At 46.6% G+C, this 24,296-nt stretch overlaps 1 long non-coding RNA gene across 3 annotated transcripts in view; it reads right to left on the bottom strand.

Moving 5' to 3' along the window:
* The window catches only part of LOC102959016, an 82,139-nt gene that overhangs the window by 43,635 nt on the left and 14,208 nt on the right, over positions 1-24,296 (bottom strand). The window contains exons 1-2 of one of the 3 annotated variants that reach the window (XR_006219618.1): positions 6,186-6,262; positions 5,831-5,892 (exon numbers count right to left, since the gene is read on the bottom strand). The exons of 1 other annotated variant lie outside the window; for it this stretch is intronic. This is a non-coding gene — a long non-coding RNA (uncharacterized LOC102959016). Of the gene's footprint in view, positions 1-5,830; positions 5,893-6,185; positions 6,263-24,296 lie in introns of those variants that run through there. One more of the 3 variants, XR_006219622.1, reaches the window with a different exon arrangement.

The following is a 24,296-nucleotide window of genomic DNA, read 5'->3' as shown; positions in this document are numbered from 1 at the left end:
GTTTGTTTAGTTTCCATTTTTGCCCTGTTCATGCCTCGCCAGCTGTGAAGACGTGAGAAAATCAGCGTTAAAGATTTTTTTTTAATGTTTATTTCTTTTTGGCAGAGAGAAAGAGAGAGAAAGAGATTCAGAGAGACAGAGAGAGAGAATCCCAAATAGGCTCCATGCTTAGCATGGGGCTCGATGTGGGCCTCGATCCCACAACCATGAGATCATGACTGAGCCAAAATCAAGAGTTGGACACTCAACTCACTGAGCCACCCTGGCACCCCTAAACATTATTTTTAAGCAACAATCAGGGTTCTTATACAAATATAAAATAGACATGTGTCCATCAATTAACTATTCATTAATTGGTCACAGAGGCAGTGAAATATTACAAAATGTTACCGGTTCAAGCAGTACCCAAAGAATAGACACACATAAAAGCAATTAGAAATGGTGAAATAAATTTGCTACTAGATGTAAGATTGGCAGCCTCTTTCACGGGGTGGAAATCAATCACACGTCCACCGGACAAAATTCATTTCTGTTTCTCGGTGGACAAGATTTGCATTGCGATGGGCTTTCTATAACTCACAGTCGCAAAATAGTTTAGTCGAAAACAGTGAAAGGCACAGACCTCTGTCAAAGCAGGCAACCCGGAAGAATCTGCCAGATAACGCCCAGCAATCCCTTCAAAGAAACTCAGTCATTGTTTTGCCCATTTCAAGGCCTTTGACAATTGTTCCCAACAATAAGAGGAAACGTCATCATGAAGCAATCTGAGGCTTTGTACAGGGCCAAGTGCAAGCAGAGTGGAAAGGGTTGTAGCTCAGCAGGAGGGCATGTGGGAATGGCTTAGGAATTTCCATCGGTATTATATTCAGGGGCGCCTGGGTGGCTCCGTGGATTGAGCGTCCGACTTCGGCTCAGGTCATGATCTCACAGTTCATGAGTTCGAGCCCCGCGTCGGGCTCTGTGCTGACAGCTCGGAGCCTGGAGCCTGCTTCCGATTCTGTGTCTCCCTCTCTTTCTCTGCCCCTCCCCTGCTCATGGTCTGTTTCTCTCGGTCTCTCAAAAATAATTAAACGTTAAAAAAAATTTTTTTTTGATAAATCAGTATTCTATTCAGTCTGATGAGGCTGCCTACAAAAATCTTAGTTTGTTTCTTGTGTTTGTTCTTTTTTTTTTTCTTCCAATTCAGTCATTGTCTGTAGAATGATAGAATGGAGAGGCTTAACTCTGGTCAGGTGAAATCACACAAGTGGGTTCTGTGTACCACACTTTACAAGGATCAGAGTTAGAATGGGAAAAGAGGGGCACCTTGGTGGCTCAGTCGGTTAACTGCCCAGTTTCAGCTCAGGTCACAATTGGTGAGTCTGAGCCGCACCATTGGGCTCTCTGCTGTCAGCCTGCTTCAGATTCTCTGTTCCCCTGCCCCCTCTGCCCCTCCCCTGCCCGTTCTCTCTCTCTCACAAGAAACAAAAACTTAAAAAAAAAAAAAAAAAGAAAGGTAAAAAAATGAGGAGTGGGGGGAAGAAACCAGCGATATTCCGTCTGAAGAAAAGGCTGTCCTCACATAAGACAAATGTGGAAAGAGGCTTAAGGAAAACCTTCCTAAATGGGAACCAGATTCGTGATGACAGTGACCATATCGGTCAACGTTTATTGAGCTTCATTCTACGGGAACCCCTGAGCTGAGTGCTTTGTAAGTATCATCTCATTTAACGCACACGGCAGTGAGAAAGCAAGAGCCAAGCCCGCACTAGGCACAGAGAGGTCAAACTCGGCGTGAAAGCAAAGGCCTTTACGTCTTCTTTCAGCTCTGAGATTACACGCTTCAGGGTCACTCTGCCGCTCGAAGGCCTTCGGTGGGTCCTAATGGCTACTCTAGTTGAGTACGAATTTCTCAGCCTGCTAACAAAGGCTTTTCACAGGATGGCCCAAAGTATCCTCTCCAGATTGGTGACCCCAGTACTACCCCATTCTCACCAAACATACCAGACCCAGCGGTGCAACCAACTCTTATAAGTCAACTGCCCAGCCTCTAACTTCTCCTCCTGCTACCTCCCCCGCAAAGTCTTTCCAGTATGTTCCAGTATGTTCTTTCCTTCCTCAGCCACCATCTCCCTCCCTAAAATAGCACCACGTGCTGGCAAGATTATAGAAGGCCTCAAACACCTGGACAAGAAGTGCATTTATGGATTCTTGACCAGGAAAGTGACTTCCCTACATGATTCTCTCCTAATACTCCCATATGCATTTTCTTGTATTTATTCTTTCGTATGTATTTTTAAAAAATATGCTCATACAGGGGCGCCTGGGTGGATCTGACTCTTCATTTCCGGTCAGGTCATGATCTCACGGTGTGCGGGTTCCAGCCCTGCATCAGGCTCCACGCTGATGGTGCGGATCCTGCTTGGGATTCTCTCTCCCTCTCTCTCTCTCTCTGCCCCTCCCCCATTCATACTCTTTCTCAAAACTAAACATTAACATTTTTTTTAATTAATAAATTTAAAAAAAAAATAGATCACTCCAAAAAAAAAATTCACACTTGAAACGCTCTCTAACACAGTACTGTTAACCCTCCTGTACACAGGTTAGACACGTGGCCTGAACAAAACTTCCTCATCAAAACTAATCTTTCTGTGGTTCACACTGGGCAACACAACCACCATATGAAACCAAGGGTGGAAAAACACTGATTAATTGCTTCAGGGATGCATGTGCCATATTCCCAAGAATCTTCTTTTCTCTTCTTCTGTTGCCGGATTTTCTCTCCATTTCTGTAGAGGTTTTCTTTTAGACGCTGCCAAGATTGTTAATGAATCGGTTCACTCTCATTCTTTCCTTCCAATAGCTTCACCAACAGGGGCTCCATCTTTGGACCTGGAAGAAGCCCAGAGGGGCCACAGACTGGAAATCATGGTTCCCTTCCCTAGACCATGTCAATTCCACGGCATCCTCAAATTTTACTAAACTGCGGATGATGTGGTTACATCCTGCCCTGTCCGTTCCCTGCAGCGACCTTACGTGGAGAACGTACATTCATTTCTAATGACTCAAAAAAACGAGGCAACCATTCAAAAGGTGCAAAAGGGTGTACCTCCCTGCCCTGGTCCCTAGGTTTCCTACACACAGGCTACCGGTTTCTTGCAGCTCATGGACTGTAAATATCATTTGCCAATTCAAATAAGAAAGGTCTGTGTAAATGGTTTATTGTGCCTTCTGGCTTTAAGCTACTTGGAAGAAAATTCACCCATTCAGTTCAGCAAACCTGAAATGCTACTTCCCCTTCAGCCTCAACAGAGAGCCTTTCCTGCCCCCTCCCTAGCCTGTATCAGGTGATTTTCCTTCACGCCCATGACACCAAGTCCTCACCCCCTTGTCCATTCTGTGTATCAAACACAGTAGAAATAACCTGTCTGTTTCTCACCTCAGGGCAGGGACCAGCACAGTACCTGGCACGCAGAATGCATTCAGGAAACATTTGCTGAAACTAAGTATTACCAGAATACCTACATGTATTCTGAATTATTCATTAAATCCTGGGAACGGGGTGGGGGGGGAGGGGAGGGGCGGCGGGGTGGGGGGCCCGCCTGGGTGGGTCGGGGGTTAAGCACCCGACTCTTGACTTCAGCCCGGGTCATGTTCTCACAGTTCGTGGATTCGAGCCCCGCATCGGGCTCTGCGTTGACAGAAGCCTGCTTGGGATCCTCTCTCCCTCTCCCTGCCCCTCCCCAGCTCATTCTCTCTCTCGCTCTCCAAATAAATAAATAAACTTTAAAACAACAACAATAAAAAAAAAAAAAACTAAAAAAAAAAAAGTCCTGGGAACAGAAGGGTAAATAAAGCATAGTATCTACCCTAACCTTCCTGGCACCTTCGTATAATTTACCTGGTAACACAAACAGTATTTCTCATTTGCATAATCTGTTCCTCCTCTTAGTGTTACTAGTGTTCTAGAGTCTCCTTTTGTTGCCAAAACGTGGCCTGCAATCCCCATTAGGCTGCACTGGCCGGAGTGTCAAAGGCTAGAGATTTTACCTCGAGTTGCCATTTTTTCTCTCTTCAGAGTGGCGTCTGAAGGACTCCAGGGCCAACTACTGAATTAGCTGCTGAGAGCGCACCCCCCCTATTGTTAAAACTTCACTCAAAAAGTTGCATGCAGGGGCGCCTGGATGACTCGGTTGGTTAGGTGTCCAACTTCGGCTCAGGTCGTGATCTCACGGTTCGTGGGTTCGAGCCCTGCGTCAGGCTCTGTGCTGACAGCTCAGAGCCTGGAACCTGCTTTGGATTCTGTGTCTCCCTCTCTCTGTCCCTCCCCTGCTCATGCTCTCTCTCGCTCTCTCTCTCTCAAAAATAAATAAACATAAAAAAAAAAAACTTGCATGCAGTTTACAAATAATGTCTTGACATACCCCCAGAAGCAGCACCGTGTGTGGGCGCTCTGGCGTGTCGGAGCAGGAAAGTTGGTAAAGAGTTTCCGAGAAGTCCCATCTGGGTCTCCTGCCAGCCCCCGGCCCTCGGGCAGGCTGGCCAAGGGCTCTGAGCCTCTCCCGCGTGACAGGGACGGTTGAGGCTCCCCACACCGTCATCGTGGGGCTCCTGGAAGCTACGGAATGCACATGTCCCATATGCTGTCTGACACATGCCGAGAGGAGTCGTGACCCCTGCACTAAGATGACAGTTTTGATACCTGTCATTGATAAAACAACTTTTTAAAGTTTATTTATCTTGAGATAGAGCACATATGCGTGCAGGAGAGGGACAGAGAGGGAGAGAGAGACAATCCCAAGTGGCGACGAGGGGCTCGAACCCACAAACCGTGAGATCATGACCGGAGATGAAATCAAGAGTTGGACGCTAGACCGACTGAGCCACCCAGGTGCCCCTAAATTATTTGAAAATCTAAAGCTATCTTAACCACCAAATCCCACTTAAGTAAAATGGAGCATGTGCTCAGTGTAATGGCCTTGAGCAAATCACCTTATCCCAACAGTATTTTTCTCATGCCCAAAATGATGAGGTTGGGCTAAAAAGTCTATAGGCTCCCAAGAGACAAAATAAACACATGTGGTGGGTGACCTTGATTGGACTGATGTTAAAACAAATAAACAACAAAAACAAAAACACATATCAGCGTTGCTGATATGACTGTCCATTAGATCCTATGGAATTAGTACTGGTTTTCTTAGGTAGGATAATGGTTTTGCCGGCTAGTAGGGGAATGTTGTTACTCCTAGGAAATACACACTGAAGTATCATGTCTGCAAATGTTTCAGAAAAAGAATATTTGAGCGTGTGGGGGCATGCATGTGTGTGCGTGTGTGTGTACAGAGAAAGAGATCGGGAGAAATAGAGCAAATACATCGTGCTTTTAAAAAATATATCCCTGAATTCACTTTTGGCTGTCATTTCCAATTTTTAAGAATGCATCAAAACCCCATGACCAAATATTGAAAATTACTATTTTGACTTCCTCCCCTTCCCTCCATGGTCCTTCAGGCTTCAGGCTTTCATTAGGACCTGCCTCACCTCTCCTTTTTAGATTTTATTTTTAGTGTGTGTGTGTGTGTGTGTGTGTGTGTGTGTGTGTGTGTGTGTGTGTCTCCCCATGTGATCTCCCACACTCCTCATTTACAAAGATTCCCCTCCCTCTTCCTCGCTGTCAATATCTCCCTGTAGATTTGTCTCCCGTCCTGGGCAGTAATTTAACTCCCTGATTCGCCCTGCCTACTCCGCACTTACTACCTCTCCATCTTTTTCATTATCTCCTACCGCCCCAGACTCCGTGGAAGGAGGGGGGTCCCCGGAAGGGGGGGGGCCGCGGGGAACGCAGTCCTACCTCCTTGCCTTCCTTTGTTCCACAGGGCCCTCTGCACGCCTTTTCTAATCAAGCGCGGTTTCCTGTAAAACGGAAGTGTGTGTTCACACATTTGTGTACACGTGCACGCGTATATCTGTGCAGTGCATGCATGTTTACGCGTACACATCTAGCACTTACACATTTTTTTTTGTTAACCACAGCAGAAAAAAATGGCAAGGCCACGGCAGAAGGAAATTTTCTCTCCAGGACTGGAAAAATGGAGCCTGCCTGCCTCCAGCCCACCGTCCTCTCCAGCCTGGTCTTTTTTTAGGAGCTAATTTGGTTGATGAAGCGCTTCGAGAGAAGCAAGCCTGGCCCGCCTCAATCGGCTTACCTGAGGCGGCCCGCCTGCCAGCTGCAAGCACACACCTCCCTGCAGAGCTCCGAGCTCCGGCTCAGGGCCGCTCTCCTCCCCTCACCCCTGCCCCGCCCCGCCCCGCCCCGGGCCACGCCCAGGGCTGCCTGTCAGTTCACCTTCTCTCTGGTTCACAGAAGCCTTGAACGATAATCCTCTTTTATTTGCCTGAACTTCTGAACTCCTCCAGCGTCTTTTTACCTCCGGTCTTTGGCAGTCGGCCTTGGATTCCTTCATGTGCCCTTGGCCTGGCTGAAACTTTTGCCCACCGAGAGTAAGAATGACCAGTGTTCACTGATTCTCGCTTCTGGCCACCATGGCAGGCCACGCAGCAGAGTTCGTTCCCCGTTTTGGCTCCTTCCTTTGTAGCTGACCAGACTTTTCCTATCCGTGTTTGCACTCCTGATCGCGTGTTCTTTGTTTGTTTGTTTGTTTGTTTCCCTCTCTGCACTGTGGCCTTCACGTGTGAGCCTGGCCGGGGGAAGGGAGCGGGCACCTCCACCTCCAGTCTGACCCTGGGCAAACTGACTGCAGAGACATTCGTTTGCCCACCTCATCGAAGGACTACCCTGCAGCCGGCACAGCCCAGCCGGTGAGCCTCGGGCTCTCCAGGAACGGGTCACCTGGCTCAGCTCTCAAACGGGGAAGGACGGTCCCACCATCTCCCCACCACGTGCAGCTGTCCGTTCCTCTGTCCGCAGCTGGGTTTCGCTCCTATTTTACTCGGCTGGCCCAGCAGTGGTTTGCTAGCCAGAGTAAAACAGCAACGTTCTGTAACCACGTTATTTCTCATTTGAGACGCAAAAGCGTCTGTTCCTTGGCCTGCCTGGTATGACACAATGGAAAAGTTAAATCAGAAGCTCCCGTTGTGATCCCTAAATATTTCTTTCAAGTTTTCGTGTTTCAGTAGCGTTGACACACAACGTGACATTCATTTCAGGTGAACGCCACGGTGATTCATCTTCTCTATACGTTACCCGAGTGTTTTTAAAGATGAGTCACGAGTTACCCTTCTCCGGAGGCTCAACAACACTTACTCCAAGAGACTAAATTTCACCAACATGTCTTTTGGGATTACAGTCAAGAGACTTTGTAATCTACATTCTCTAAACAAAATTCCTGCCTTGGAATATTTTTCAGATGACAAACATCCTTTCTAAATGACTGGGTGGTCAGTTCTTTTCAAATCAGCCAACAGTTTGTGTTCAGTCCCTCTTACCGTTGGTGAGTTGCCTTTTTTATTATGGAAAATGACAGGAACTAACAACATTACCACTTTATGGTATGCCTCTGACCCTTGGCAGCAAAGATAGGTCTTCCTCTCTGCTTCCAAGCCCCCCTTACCATCTGACTGTTTCTACTCCCCCCTCCATTCTGAGTCTGTGACCAAAACTCATCAGAAGAGAGCTATTCGCTGCTAATTCTGGTTACCATGTCCTTATTCAATCAGTCAACACATATTTACCAAACAATTCTACTGGACAGCCATCACAAAAATAGCTTTGGTAAATTCCTACCGGGCCAAGGCATTGAATCAAGCTGGGAAGAGACACCCTCATCTCCAATGACAAAATGCAGAGCACCCTTCAGGGTCCTCCACCCATGTTGTTCAGGGCACAGTGAGAGGGAGGAAAAACTTTCCTCTACACTCTTAGGTTATGCTGTCAAGGGCCTGCAAATTAAACTAACAAAAGCTACACTGACAGAGAAGACACACAGGCTTATTAATATATTCTTTCACGGGAACTCACAGAAAGAGGTTCAACTCAAAGAGACAGTTAGACTTGGGGGCTTCTATCACATTTTAACAAAGGAAAAGGGGTTCAGGCTTCAAGGGATGGATGATAAATTGTAGGGAAGTGACTAGGGTATATATGGGGGAACGAATAGAAGGTGAGAGTTATTCTAGTAACATCTGTTTATGCAGACTCATCTCGTGCTGACTGTCTCTGGTGATAAGTTGCTCTCCTCTTCCTGGTACAAGAGCAGACACTGTCACAAAAGGAAATTTATGCCCTGCTTTTAGATAAGGGAGAGGCCAGAGAACTCTTCCTGCATTTTGTTGATCCTCAATTGCCTTCAACTCAAAAGAATCCTTGTACCAAAACAGCATATTTTGGAGCGGCGTATCCGGATCTCCTTCGATGGCATCACCGATATGTGTAAGCAGTAGTGACATTTTCTCCTGCCACCTTCCCATGGGGAGTGCTGGATTTTTTTTCATTGAAACATAATTAACACGTAATATTAAATTAGTTTCAGGTGTTTAACGTAGTGGCTCAACAATTATATACATTACAAAATGCTGACCACAGTAGTGCATCATGGCAGTCAGAATGGCAAGTATCCAAAAGACAAGACAAAACAAGTGTTGGCGGGGATGCTGAGAAAAGGGGACCCTCGTGCACTCTTGGTGGGAATGTAAATTGGTCCGACCACCACGGACAGCAGTATGAAGTTTCCAGAACAACAAAACAAAACAAAAAAAACCTAAGGAACGCCTGCCCGTGCGGCCCCATCGGTTAAGCATCGGACTCTTGGTTGCCACTCGGGTCATGATCTCAGTCTGTGAGTTCGAGCCCCGCGTCGGGCTCTGTGCTGACAGCTCGGAGCCTGGAGCCTGTTTCAGATTCCGTGTCTCCCTCTCTCTCTGCCCCTCCCCCACTCGTGCTCTCTGTCTCTCTCTCTCTCTTCCTCTCTCTCAAAAATAAACGTTAAGGGGCGCCTGGGTGGCGTGGTCGGTTAAGCGTCCGACTTCGGCTCAGGTCATGATCTCACAGTCCGTGAGTTCGAGCCCCGTGTCGGGCTCTGTGCTGACAGCTCGGAGCCTGGAGCCTGTTTCCGATTCTGTGTTTCCCTCTCTCTCTGCCCCTCCCCTGTTCATGCTCTGTCTCTCTCTGTCTCAAAGATAAATAAACGTTAAAAAAAATTTAAAAAAAAAATAAATAAACGTTAAATCAATAGATAGATAGATAGATAAATAAATAAATAAATAAATAAAAATGGGGCATTAAAAAAACCTGAAAATAGAAGTACCATACCATCCAGTAATTTCACTGCCGGACATCTACCTCAAGAAAATAAAAACACTAATCCAGAAAGAGACAGGCACCCCTCCGTTTACTGCAGCACTGTTTACAATAACCAAGATATGGGCGCAACGCAGGCGTCCGTCCACAGATGAAAGGATAAGGAAGATGCCATGTGCAGCTACGATGGAATATCCCTCGGCCGTAAAAAAGAATGAGATCTTGCCATTTGCGACAGCGTGGATGGACACAGAGGGTATTATGCTAAGTGAAACAAGCCAGACAAAGAAAGACAAACAGCCTTTGATTTCACTCCTAAGTGGGAAGTGCTTTTTTATTATCGGTCGTCTTTTTCAATGGAGTAAACTGTGGCTTTGAGAGGTTCGTACTTCCCCTTCTCAAAGGACTCAATTCAACTATCTCATGCGATTCGACGACCTCCACCTTCTTCCCTACCCACTTCGGGCATGCCACGGCTTGAAAAAATCTGTTCTGCCCCTTCCCTTCCCAATGAGGGCCCCCTGTTCTCCCACTATCCCTGAGAAAGAGTAAAAGACACGTAAGGAGAAAATCAGAGGAAGCCCAACTTTTGCAGCCGGTCACGAGAACCTTGGCTCGCCCAGACCCCTGTGTCCCGGGGGTTCACCCACAAGCTAGCTCGTGTGACCGGCTCCTGTGCGAGGTCTCAAGCATTCCTCGGAATCTAAGCCCCTTCCTCACTGCCCCGAGCGGGTGCCCCTCATGAGGGTCCAGCTGGCCTCCCGCATACACAGAAAGTTTTCCCCAAAGCTGGGGGGCGCCTGGGCGGCTCAGTCAGTTAAGTGTCCAACTTTAGCTCAGGTCACGGTCTCCCGGTTTGTGAGCTCGAGCCCCGCGTCGGGCACTCTGCTGTCAGCACAGAGGCTGCTTCAGATCCTCAGTCCTGTCCTCTCTCTCTCTCTCTCTCTCCCTCTCTCTCTGCCCCTCCTCCCCTCAAAAAAATTACATTTAAATTTAAAAAAATAAAGAAGTGTGCCCCAAATGTTCCCATGTGAAGAAATTTGAGCCCTCGTGGACAGAAGTGAACTAAGGGCCCACTTTTTGGAATCACACATTTTTAGAGCGGGGATAGCCTTAGGGAAGAATATTCCTTCCCACCGTGACTGCAGGCGTGGGAGGCCGGGGGGTAGGCCGACTTCACAACAGCAGTGCATGTGTGACGAGCCTCAAGCAGGAATCACATTCACTCAGAGGCTTCCGTCATATTTATCTATCTTCTCCTGCCAATAATCCCTGATAGTGCCCAGATGTCATGGTGTTGTTTGAGTGGAATTAAATTGGAACGGCTTCCATTATCTGATTAATTAGAGTCGGCTTTGACTACAGGGACTAATAGGTCCGATCCTATTAGTGCAGCCTTTGCACCCGGCAGGCTGTGGTTACATAACACAGGCGAAGGGCTGGTAGAGACTGTTGGTCTGTTTCTGGATAGTCCCCGCCTTTAATTTTGCTTAAAAAAAAAAAAAAAAAAAAAATTAGCAGGGCAGCACGGTGGAATATTATTCAGCCACGAAAAGGAGTGGGGACCTGATACATCCTACCCCATGGATGAACCGGAAAACATTATGCCACGTGGAACGAAGTCAGATACAAAAGGTCACACGTTGTGTGACTCCCATCTACAGGAAGTGTTCGGAATAGGGGAACCCAGAGAGGAGGCCAGTAGATGGGTGCTTGCCAGGGGCTGAGGGAGTGGGGGAACGGAGTGACTGCTTAATGGGTGTGGGGTTTCTTTCTGGGGCGATGAAAATGTTTTGGAATGAGGGGTGACTGAATTGTTTACTTTAAAACAGTTAGCATTATGTTCCATGAATCTTCCTTTGGTTAAAATACATAGAGAGAGGGGTGCCCGGGTGGCGAACTCAGTTAAAAGTCCGACTCTTGATTTTGGCTCTGGGCATGATCTCACGGTTCATGAGTTCGAGCCCCACATCAGGCTCTCTGCTGTCAGCGCGTAGCCTGCTTCAGATCCTCTCTCCCTCTCTCTCTCTCCCTCTGCCCGCCCCCCCCCCCCCGCTCACAATCTCTCTCTCTCTCTCTCAAAACTAAATAAAAATTCAAAAAAAAAAATCTTAAAAAAAAAAATACATAGAGACACAGACAGACCAGACACTGAAAGAGGAAGCAAGAGCCCATCTCCAGGTCGGATGGATCACATTTAGCCTGCAATCCGCATGCCCGAAGTTGGGAGTCTACGCCCACATCCACAGGCTTTTACTGAGGAGGGGTGTGAGGGCTGAAGAGTATATATCCCAGCCAGGGTCATACAATCGAGCTTAGAGCCCTGGCTTCCCAATTTCAGGGCTGGTCCCCTTTGCACCACTTGAACCAGAAGAATAATTGTCTCAGTCCTTGAGGTCGTCTTCAGTAAGTGCTTATTGAGGGCTTGCTACATGCCAGGGGCTACAACCCAGGACGCTTGAGATCATGGTTCGCTCAACCGGCCCTCGTCTCCCCACCATACGGCTATCACACTGGCCCCGGTAACAACGTGTTCTCATTTTGATCTGCAATTATTGTGTTATCTCTTCAGCAGCTCCAAGTGGCTTACAATTTGAAACTGTTGCCATATGGTTTAAAAGCGTTTTGTGTGCATGTGTGGTTTTTTTTTTTTTTTTAAGTTTATTTATTTTTGAGACAAAGAGAGAGAGCATGAACGGGGGAGGGTCAGAGAAAGGGAGACAGAATCTGAAACAGGACCAGGCTCCGAGATGTCAGCACAGAGCCCGACGCGGGGCTCGAACCCACGGACCGCGAGATCATGACCTGAGCCGAAGTCGGACGCCTAATTGACTGAGCCACCCAGGCGCCCCGCGTGTGTATTTTTTTTTTTTAATAATCGGGAGACAAGAGTAAACACACACATTTTGGACAAAAATGTAAAGTTTACAGGATCACAAAACGTTACATAAAGTGGCTCTAAACTCAGAGCCGGTCAGCAGATGACGTTCAGGGCAAGGCCACAAATATTAACCGAGAACCCACAGTGTCCAAGGCCTCCGCCCAAGGTAGCATGGAGGAAAAGATGACCCTGTCCCCCCGGGGGTGACATTCTCAGGGAGGGTGTGGGAACAGAAGAGCACAGAGTGTAGTAAGTGTGCAAATAAAAACTGGAAACACAGTCCCACTGAGGGCGGTGGGACTTCATGAGGCCCTTTGCGGGGGGGGCCGTGTTTGAGACGGGTGGGAGGACCAGAAGACCTCCGGGAGGAGGATGATCGATGTGGGGGACGGGACAGCCTGGTGCAGGGCAGCACCTCCAGTCCGCACTGGGAAAGACTGCACTTGAGCGGAACTCTACGGGGGGGTGCCAAGTGGTATTTTCAGTCTCGACTTGAGTTCTAGTCCACTTTCTGGTCGGTCCTGTACCATACTTGTCAGCCCCGAAGCAATGCCACTGTGCATGTAGATACACACAGGGGCCGCCGGGCTTCGGGCAACACGGGTTTGCAGTGCACGGGTCCTCTCATGCGGATTTTTTTTCCAATAAATACAGTGCAGTACTCTAAAGCAATTTTCTCTGCCTTATGATTTTCTTTTTTTTTTTTTAAGTGTATTTATTTGTTTGGAGAGAGAAAGAGCTCGCACGCAAGTGGGGGAGGCACAGAGAGAGGGAGAGAGAGAATCCCAAGAAGGCTCCACACTGCCAGCGCAGAGCCTGATGCTGGGCTCGAACCCACAAACCGTGAGCTCATGACCTGAGCCGGAGTCGGTTGCCTGACCGACTGAGCCACCCAGGTGCCCCCGTCTTATGATTTTCTTCGTGTCATTTTCTTTTCTCTGGCTTACTTTATCGTAAGAATACGGTATCTAATACACATAACCCACAAAGTATGTGATAATTCGTTATTTAGGATATTGGTAAGGCTTCCGATCATCAGTAGGGTGTTAGCAGTTAAGTTGTGAGGGAGTCAAAAGTTATACACAGATTTCTGACTGTCAAAACCATCACCTACAGCGACGTTCAAGGGTTACCCGTACTAAGGTACCTAAGTGACCACTGGCCTGTGATCTAGTGTTTTCTAACACACAGGTAGTTCAGGTGCTTCCCCTGCTCCTCAAAATCTTTGCTGACTTGATGCTATCGCTTACGTGATTTTGACTGAAGGACCAGACTGTCATCCTATAATTAAAGCCAAGGTCTAAAACGTCAAGTACTCTACGAGAGGGTGACGTCGCTTAAAAACATCCTAAACACAGGCAACCGCATAAAATATAGATAACTCAGGCTTCCCCAAAAGTAAAAACTCTCCTGCTTCAAAGGATGCCATCAGAAAAGCGAAAAGGTAATTCGGAGAACGGGAAGAAGGATCTGCAAATCTTGTATCTGATAAGGGTCTAGCATCCAGAATACACGAAGAACTCTTAACACAACAGTGAGAAGGCCAATAACCCAACGGAGACATGAGCAATAGATGTGAAGAGACCTCTCTCCAAAGACGATGTTTCAACGCGATAAACACACGAAAAGACGCTCTACGACAGGAGTCGGGACGGAAACGCAAGGGACAACCGTGGAGGAGATACGACCTCCCACTCATGAGGTAGCCCGTAACCCAACGACAGACAGCACCCAGGGTTGGTAAAGCTGGGGAGGAGCTGGTACTCTCATACATCGTTGGTGGAAACGTAAAACGGAGCGGCCCCTTTGGAGAGCGGTTCCGCGCAAAGTTCAACACAGTGTTCCCATATGACCCAGAAATTCCACACCAAAGTATATAACCAAGAGAAATGAAAACACACGTCCATACAGCAACCTGTCCAGAAAGAAATGTTCACAACAGCAAGGGGAGTGACAGCTAACGGGCACAGAGTTTCTTTCTGGGGTGATGAAAATATTCTTGAACTACCTAGGGTTGAGGGTGGTACAATCTTGGAATATACAAAAAAAGCACCTTAAAGAATTGAATTTTAAGATACGTGTATTATATCTAAAAAGAATGGGGCACCTGGGTGGCTCAGTCCGTTAAGTGTCTGACTTCGGCTCAGGTCGTGATCTCACGGTTCATGGGTTCAAGCCCTGCGTCCGGCTCTGTGCTGACAGCTCGGAGCCTGGAGCCTGCTTTGGATTCTGTGTTTCCTTCTCTCTCTGCCCCTACCCCGCTCATGCTCTATCTCACTCTCTCAAAAATAAATAAATGTAATAAAAATTTTTTTTTTTTAAGGAAAAGGGGTGCCTGGGTGGCTCAGTCAGTTAAGCCTCTGACTTCGGCTCAGGTCATGATCTCAAGGTTTGTGAGGTCGAGCCCCGAGTCGGGCTCCGTGCTGACAGCTCGGTGCCTGGAGCCTGCTTTGGATGCTGTGTCTCCTTCTCTCTCTGCCCCTCTCGGCTTGTACGCTGTCTCTCTCTCAAAAATAAATAACCATTAGGGGCGCCTGGGTGGCGCAGTCGGTTAAGCGGCCGACTTCAGCCAGGTCACGATCTCGCGGTCCGTGAGTTCGAGCCCCGCGTCGGGCTCTGGGCTGATGGCTCGGAGCCTGGAGCCTGTTTCCGATTCTGTGTCTCCCTCTCTCTCTGCCCCTCCCCCGTTCATGCTCTGTCTCTCTCTGTCCCAAAAATAAATAAAAAACGTTGAAAAAAAAAATTAAAAAAAAAAAAATAAATAACCATTAAAAAAATTTTTCAAAGAAAAAAAATCCTAAGGTATAAATGACGTTTATCAATTTCTGAGAGCAAACTTTAACCGGGAGGAGGGAGTAAGGCTGGAAGAGCAGGGCGTCACAGAAGCCCCAGCTGGGCCCGGCCAAGGGCATCGGGGGTACTTTGCCGGAACCTACTCTCCCTCTTTCACTGCGGGCCATTTTTTTGCAGCCCACCTTTCTGCTCTCACTATAGAAGGAAAGTAACTTCACCCACACGAGAGTAACCAAAACCAACGTTCTTTGCTGTAAAAGTTGTTTGCGACACCGAAAAACAGACAAGTGACTTTCAAAAAGTGCAATCAGCAAAATATGGATGTGTTTTTCTCAACAGCTAAGAGAGGGAAAGGATAATGAGAAATCCTGGCTTCAGGAAGTGCTCACTTGCCAAAAAAATTATCGAAAGCATGTGGTCCCAACTCAGTTGCCTGGATCTACGCGCAAGTCACAAGATGACGGAGTTAAGCGGTGCGTGTTTGCATAAAACAGGTTCCCCCCCACCCCGAGCCTGGCAGATGTTTGCTGCTTTCCAAGAGGGGCAACCGAGAGCCCACTAGAGAAAGGAACTCGGGAAGTCAGTGCTTAAGGAGCATCCTTGGGAGATCTGCGGGCTTGGATCAGGTGTCGGAATAATTCCACGCCTTCTTTCACAACAAAAGGAGATCCCCATTCAGTAACCCTAGAGGAGGATTTGGCTCTTAAATTGTTAACAGACCGTGGATCAAGCCAAGTACCCAAGAAGGAAAAGCAAATATCCTTTGGATGAGTTTCGAGGTAGGTTTGACGTTCTCTGAAAAGACTCACGGTCTCTGATTACACTGCCATGTTCCTCCCACACAATATCCTGAGCAATCACAGAAAGGCTTAGAGAAGATCTTTCTTTTTTTTCCAGTTTATTTATTTATTTTGAGAGAGAGAGAGAGAGAGAGAGAGAGAGAGCAAGTAGGGGAGGGGCAGACAGAGAAGGAGAGAAAGAATCCCAAGCAGGCTCCTTGCTGTCAGCACAGAGCCCAACGCGGGGCTTGAACTCAGGAACCGTGAGATCATGACCTGAGCTGAAGTTGGACGTTTGACCGACTGAGCCACCCCGGCATCCCTAGAGAAGGTCTTTTGACTTGTGACCACGGCTCATGGTCCAATTACGCAGCGCCAATAAAGAACCACATCGATTAATAGGTGGGATCGAAAAATGTTTTTACAGAGCCACGTGAGAGGAAGTATTACGAGCAGGTCAGGAGGGGACCAAAGGCTTCAAGTTTGTCACTTTTTCTGTCTGGGGGAACCTGACCCACAGATGAGACAACGTGGGGGCGGTCGAGATGGGGACAGAAGAGAAGGTCAGCACGCACACACGGTGAAAAGTTTAGGTACCAGAAAACTGGGAAGAGATGGGGAATTTTAGCTCTGTCTTGCTAAAGACTTTGAGAAGTAGTTGCTGTTGCTACACATGATTTGCAGATTAAAAAAAAAAAAAAATGCCCAATACTCACAGCCTCAACCTGTAGACACACAGAAGCAGAAAAACCACAAGATTAAACTAGAATCCCCAGCAGCAAACAAACACAAGACCATACTGCCTCCTGGCCGCGACCACAAGCACCTGGCCTGATCTCTGCCTGGGGTATTATGGGAAATCCAGTTACCAGCAAAGAGTTTTTCATCTTAATTTAAGTCATTGGCACTTCAGTCTTTTCCTAGACAGGCTGTCTTCTAAGATCTTGGCTTTTAAATTAACCTAAATGTGCCTTGGATTCTTTTCCATTATTTTCCCTGTAACTTCTCCGTGATGTTTCAGGTTTCACTTAGGATTCCCTCTAGACACGGGTTCTCTGAATCCGAGTTGTCCAATATAGTAGCTGCTGGCTAATCCAAAGTGAGATGTGCTCGAGGTGTAAAATACCCCATGTCAAAGACTAAGTACGATCCTTTAATTTTTAAACTATTGGTTACACATTGAAGTGCTTCTGAGTATATTGGGTTCAATAAAATATATTACTAAAATTAAGTTCACCTGTGGGGCACCTGGGTGGCTCAGTTGGTTAAGCATCCAGCTTCGGCCCGGGTCATGATCTCACGGTTTCTGAGTTCGAGTCCTGCATCAGGCTCTCTGCTGTCCGCACAAAGCCTGCTTCGGATTCTCTGTCCCCCCTCTCCCTGCCCCTTCTCCATTCACATGCACGCTCTCTCTCTCAAAAATAATTTAAAATTTTTTTAATTAATTTAAAATTTTTTGAATTAATTTCATCCGTTCCTTTTTACTTTTTTTTTAAAAAAAGTTTATTTATCTATTTATTTATTTGGGGGGGGGGGGCACACACAAGCAGGGGAGAGGCAGAGAGAGAGGGATAGAGAATCCCAAGCAGGCTCCGTGCTGTCAGCACCGAGCCTGATGCGGGGCTCGAACTCATGACGTGTGAGATCAAGAGCCCTCGTGAGATCATGAGAAGTGTGAGATTTACTTTTTTTAATGTGGCTTGCTAGTAAATGTAAAACTGCACCTGTGGCTCATATTCTGCTTCTACCGGACAGAGCTGCCCCGAGTTTTTAGTACTCGAAAGCGCATTATGAATCCCCAAGACCCTGTAGCAGGCACGGTTTCCCAACACATACATGACCACACAGCCATTTTTCACATAACGTATTGCTCTAGTTACGTACGTATTCGCCCTCCTGATTTCCCATGTTTTCATACCCATAGGTGGAAGTTTGCTGAGATGCTTATTTTCGTTACAGCTACGGCACCGGAGATCCACCAGGAGTCTTTCCGGAACTTTACGATTTCTGTCTATGGTGAATCACATACCAGTTTCCATTTGCAGAAATGACGACTAGACTCCCTTGCAAGAAAGCTGTGCGCTTTTCAGATTTCAGGGCCAAGGCAGAGCACCCCCACATCATGTGATGCTTTGAAGATGTTTGGCTGTTAGTTAATTGCTACCTTTTTCAGGATACAGAGAAGGGAATAGAAGGCCAGAACTGAAAGCTCCTCTTTCCCTGGGCAACCGGGAGCCAGACACAGAACGTTAGGTTGTGCTGCCCCCTACTGGCCACAATGAGACACTGCACAAAACCCACAGGTCGGAAAATCAATTGTAATTCAGAGCTTCATCGATGCTCTTTTTCAAGGAGGAAAAGTCCCTTTTAAATATATCTGCAGTCCCCGGATTAAAAAACACCATTCTAAACCATGCAAATGAAGAAGTTCAAACAGCGACCAAGGCTTATAGCTCCATTCTTATAGAAAAACATACTCCTGCCCTGGTTTCTGTGAAACTGAAGTTACTTCTCTACTTTGTCCCATATATACCTTTCTGTTCACCTCCCCCACCCCCCACCCCACCCCCCAAAATAGGGGAGGACGTCTGTGCCTGGTCTCAGCATCCCTTCGCTGACGGGTTCCAGTATCACCTTCTCCCTAAACTGCCCACCACTACCCATGCAACTCTTCCCAAGCTGACTCAGTCTCTCTGTCCCTCGGCAAGCACACCGCCCCGTCCTCAGCTCTGTTGCCTTGTTTATAGGTGTCTCTCTCACCCTCTAGACCTCCAGCAATTTGAGGACAGACCACGGCTCAGATATTGTTGAATAATACACTTACTTTATATCACTTGAATTTGAAAATGTGCTCAGCATTTTTAAAGTCTTCGACATGACGGAGATGTCTGACTAAAAAGGTTTATGACCTAATAAGACATATATGTAAACTGGAATACCAGATGGAATGTGAGAGATGAATGGCAGGTTACAGAAGCTGATAAAACCCTCTACTAGGTGAACACAAAGGAAGAAGCCATTGCCTCTAGCTGGAGAAGGAGGAAACGGCATTGGAGACTGATCTGAAACGATAAGCTGTGTGTGGGGACAGGTGGGGGACGGGGGTGGAGTTGTAACACATGGAAACTCTTCCAGACAGAAGAAATACAAATAGAAATGCAATTAAAATAAAATAACATTTAAAATAAAGTTTAAAATGAAATAAAATAAAAGTTAAAATAAAACCCAACACAATAAAAATAGAATAGAATAGAATAAAATAAAATAAAATAAAATAAAATAAAATAAAATAAATAAGATAAAACGAAACACAAGCCTCGGAGACAGGAAAGCGTGAGTGTCTTCTATGATCAAGTACTGCTGTTTCTCCTGAGTCTGTGGTGCTTTCACAGGAAAAGGAAGGGCAGATGGGGCCAGGTCTCTGAGGGTCTTAAAAGCCAAGCTAAGGAGGATGGAAGGATATTTTGACCAGGCAGGAGCTGGTGGGGAGGGGGAGTGCCGGTGGAGCACAGAACCCCTGTACCCAGTTTTCCAGCAGTATCCCACTTTTCTGTGGGAGCTGTAACACATCTGGGAAACTTCTGGATGGACACCTCCCTGGTTCAGATGGGGTGTGGGAAGGAGGCAGCGTTCCCTTCATTACACAAGAGATGCTATGGTTGCTGAGTCTGCCCACGCACCAGAATCACCCGGAGGGCTCATCAAAGCACAGACCGCTGAGCCCCAGCGCCCCCCGCCCCCAACCACATACACCAGGACATACCAGGTCTGGGGCTGGTTCCCCCACAATTGCATTTCCGGTAAGTTCCCTAGTGAGATCAGCCTTTGAAAACCATCGTCCAAGGACATCTCTAGAGGGAAAACGTTATGTATAGAGCCATTGCTCGTTCAAAACGAAGTACCCAGCACCTAGCAAAGTGCCTGAGACATAAAATGCCCTCCAGAAATACAGAGATAAGAGCTTTTAATGAACAACTGCACAGCCAGATAGCGTGTCAGATAAAGCCCCACGTTAAGTGCATTCATAGGGAGGGATTGCTCCTATTTTCAGACAGAACAGTACCCAGATTAATGCCCCCACCTCATTTTCCTCCTCTCACCCTCCCAGAGGCCATTGTGTCTTAGATCTGGTGTGATTCTTCTCATCCTTTCTTCATGTATTTACGATAGACATATAGATAGATAGATAGATAGATGTCAATATATATGTAGATATATATAATATATCTATATATCTATATATTATATATATCTCAGTAAGTATTTAATGTTGTTAAATGTCATGAATGCATCGCTTAATGCATTCCATGATGTACTTGTTCTTCGTTATGGGGGTTTTTGTTGTGGAAAAATACATGTAACATACAATTTACTACTAAACCATTTTTAAGTGTATGGGTCAGAGGCATTAACTACATTTACCCTGTTGTGCAAACACCTCCACCAACCATCTCCAGAGTTTTATTTCATCTTTCTGAAACAAAACCCTTAACATTGTTTCAAGATACCTTGGTGTTAATCCAGTCAGAACTGTTTTCATCACTTTAACTGCTATATAGTATTCCATGATCCAGTATGCAAGAGTTATTTTTCCACTCCCTTTTTGATGGAAATTTAGCTTATTTCCAACTTTTGGCTCTTACAAATACCCTTGCATGTGTCTCTCTGTGCATACACCCACCTAGGACAGGAATTTACGAGGCAGGAGATAATATGCACCTTCAACTTTACTACAGAGTGTCCAATTCTCTCCAAAATGGCTTTACTAATTTCTGTTCCTGCAGATCACGATCCCAGAAGACCCATCTCTCCCACATGCCTGACCACATGTGGTCTTGCTAATTTTTACCAATGTAGTGGCTATAAAATACTATCTTGTTTCCATTTGCATTCTCATCACTGGTGAAGCTGAACATCTTATCATGTGTTAGCAACTCAGATCTCCTCTTCTGTGAATTCCCCATTCAGACCTTTACCATTTTTTTTTGTTTGATTTTTTTCTTCTTATTGATTTCTATGAGTTCTTTACATATTCTGGAAAGTGTTCCTTTGGTGATTACTAGTTACAAATATGTACTCCCAGTCCGTGGCTAGTCTTTAACTTGGTTTAAGTATTTTTTTTTTTATTATTAAACAAATATCTTAAGTATTAATATAGCCAAACGTACTGCTTTTCCTTTCTGATATGTGCTTTTTGTCTTGTTTAAGAAATCCTTGGGGCGCCTGGGTGGCTCAGTCGGTTAAGCGGCCGACTTCAGCTCAGGTCATGATCTCGTGGTCCGTGAGTTCGAGCCCCGCGTCAGCTGACAGCTCAGAGCCTGGAGCCTATTTCAGATTCTGTGTCTCCCTCTCTCTGACCCTCCCCCATTCATGCTCTGTCTCTCTCTGTCTCAAAAATAAATAAACATTAAAAAAAAATTAAAAAAGAAATCCTTCTTGGGGCGCGTGGGTGGCCCAGTCAGTTAAGCATCCGACTTCGGCTCAGGTCATGATCTCACAGTTCATGGGTTCAATCCCCACATTGGGCTTTGTGCTGACAGCTCAGAGACTGGAGCCTGAGATTCTGTGGCTCCCTGTCTCTTCCCCTCTCCTGCTCAAGCTCTGTCTCTCTCTCAAGAATAAATAAACATGAACAAAAAAGGAAGAAGGAGAAGAAGAAGGAGGAGGAGGAGGAGGAGGAGGAGGAGGAGAAGAAGAAGAAAAAGAAAAAGAAAGAAAGAAAGAAAGAAAGAAAGAAAGAAAGAAAGAAAGAAATCCTTCTTGGGGCACCTGGCTGCTTTGTCAGTAGAACACGCACTCTTGATCTTGGGGTTGTGAGTTCGAGCCCCACAATGGGTATAGAGATTACTTAAAAATAAAATCTTAAAAAAAAAAAAAAGAAATCCTTCTTGCTCAGAGGACATAAACTCATACTTTCTTTTATAAGCACAAAGATCGGGGCGCCTGGGTGGCTTGGTCGGTTAAGCGTCCGACTTCGGCTCAGGTCATGATCTCACAGTCCGTGAGTTCGAGCCCCGCGTCGGGCTCTGTGCTGACAGCTCAGAGCCTGGAGCCTGTTTCAGATTCTGTGTCTCCCTCTCTCTGACCCTCCCCCGTTCATGCTCTGTCTCTCTCTGTCTCAAAAATAAATAAACGTGAAAAAAAAAATTAAAAATAAGCACAAAGATCTACTTTTCCTCAATAAAACCTCTAATAATCTTGCAACTTACACAATTATATTGCATTGATTTTGTGTGTATGTACCAAAAGCATTGATTTATTAAATATATACATTTCAGTTCTACCACTTCTACCTACAATTTTTAACATTTTTAAATTTCTTTCTTTCTTTTTTTTTAAGTTTATTTTTGAGAGAGAGAGAGTGTGTGAGCAGGAGAGGGGCAGAGAGAGAGGGGAACAGAGGATCCACAGCGGGCCCTGCGCTGACAGCAGAGAGCCCGGTGCGGGGTTCAAACCCATGAACCGTGAGATCATGACCTGAGTTGAAGTCAGATGCTCAACCGACTGAGGCACCCAGGCGCCCCAGCATTATTTTTTAAGTTAATTAATAATTTTTTAAGTTAAAACTCAAGCAATGGAAGACACACCGGCCTCTATGCTCTCTTGACTTCTTCGGGTCTCTGGGATTCCTCTTCACAATTCAAGAGTGAGGACAAGAGTATCTGGCACTGTGGGATGGGCCATAGTGTGAGCAGTAACTGGGCTTGATGTGTGGGACATGGACTGTGGACATTTCCAGAAATTTCAGAGAGGAAGGCATCGCAAAAGGCAGGACTTCCTTTATCAGCTGGGCGGGGTTTCGACATTGAGTCTGGATAATAATGGGGCTGCTGAGGGGCGCCTGGGTGGCTCAGTCATTATGGCGCCGACTTCAGCTCCCGTCATGATTTCACGGTTCATGAGTTCAAGCCCTGCGTCCAGCTCTGTGCTGACAGTGCAAAGTCTGCTTGGGATTCTCTCTCTCTTTCTCTTTCTGCCCCCTCCTCTGCTCTCTCCCTCTCACACACAATAAATGAACATTAAACAAGCAAGATCCCAACAGATATGGTGTGTGGTGAAACCCTCCTTCCTCCTTGTAGAGGTCACTTGTCAAGTATAGACATTTGCCGTGTCTTGACTGTAGGAGGGAGAGTAAGAGGGCTCTGTTCTCTTCCCTTTCGGATAAGGGCACTAACCGCATCGTGGGGCCCCACGCTCCTGACCTCATCCCAACCAAATTAAGGCCCTCCCAAAGGCCCCACCTCCTTCAACCATCACATGGGGGTGAACCTTGAGAGGTAACAAAGATCCAGTCCATAGCCAGAGACCGCTGAGAGTCACCCAGGCAGACACAAGGTGAATTTACAAAGAACCAGTCGAGAAACACAGAAGGGAACAGGTCTGAGTAGTATGCAGAGAAGCAGGACCCACTGGGAGCCAGACCAAGCGGAGGAAATTGCCACTAACAAACTGTCAGGGACGCATCTCCCCTTTCAAACGAATCCCAGGATCCCCAGGCCCATTCATGCTCATCCAGTACAACCAGCCCTCCGCTCGCCAAGCATCGAAGTGGAAACAGTCCCGCTCTCTCTCTTTGAAGATCAGAATACCACGAAGGACCGAGGACTGACTCTGCTCAGAGAAACTCTAGCCAAGGAGGGCCAAACCTGAGCAACATCCAAAACCAGACATGGTCCCTGTGTTCCAGATGTGGGTGCTCTGAGGGAGGTAAAATAAAAACAACGTTTGCGTCCGCCGTCATTTATTAATCATTCTTCGTCCTGTACCCTGTGTGTCTAATTTCTCGTCTGGAGGCCCCGAAGCCACGTCAAAGCCATGCCCACTCCAGGGCATATGCCCAGCACAGTGCTGACACAGAGTGCCAGATAAGGATCCGTCAGGTAGAAGGAACTCAAATTGTAATTGTTTTCCCAAGCAGCTTCTGACCAGAGGAGATAATTAAGGAAGATAGTGCATTTGGGGGCCCAGGGTAAAGTCCACCATGGGTTGAGCACTGGGGACAAAGACTGTGAACAAATAGCCACTCCTCTGCTTGGAGAACAATGGATTCTAGTTCGCTTAGGACTTAGCTCGGGAGCCGATGTTAACTGCACAAATTCTGAGAACAGGTAATAGACAGTAAACCTGACACACACAGCCACACATGCATGCCTCCTCGACTTGGTTTTTCCACATCTCCCCCTTCCTCTCCTGCCCCCACCAGATACGCGGGAGCATCTGGCTTCTAAGAACCAGGATTCATTACAATATGATCATGAGTGGAAAGAGGAGAGCCAGTTACATGTAATTCAGAAAAATGGGAAAGGATGTGCCCCAACCAAGGTAATCAAGACTCTTCTTTTATTACATTGCAGACCCCTGCAGGACAGAAAGCTGGAGGTGCTGGAAATGGTTGGGATCGCCTAGTTTTTTTTTTTTTTTTTCCTTACGTACCGTCTACACCCAACGTGGGACTCCGACTCAACCCAGAGAGCATGAGTCCCATGCTCCACTGACTGAGCCAGCCAGGCACCCCAAGAGCAGCTTTTCTTTTTCTTTCTTTTTTTTTAATGCTTATTTATGTATTTTGATGGGGGGTGGGAAGAGAAAGAGAGAGGGAGAGAGTCCC

The sequence above is a fragment of the Panthera tigris genome, chromosome B4 (genome assembly GCF_018350195.1).
Source record: "Panthera tigris isolate Pti1 chromosome B4, P.tigris_Pti1_mat1.1, whole genome shotgun sequence".
In the NCBI taxonomy this organism is placed as follows: Eukaryota; Metazoa; Chordata; class Mammalia; order Carnivora; family Felidae; genus Panthera; species Panthera tigris.
Note: the sequence above shows the minus strand (reverse complement) of the source record. Positions and strands in the feature narration are given on the sequence as shown.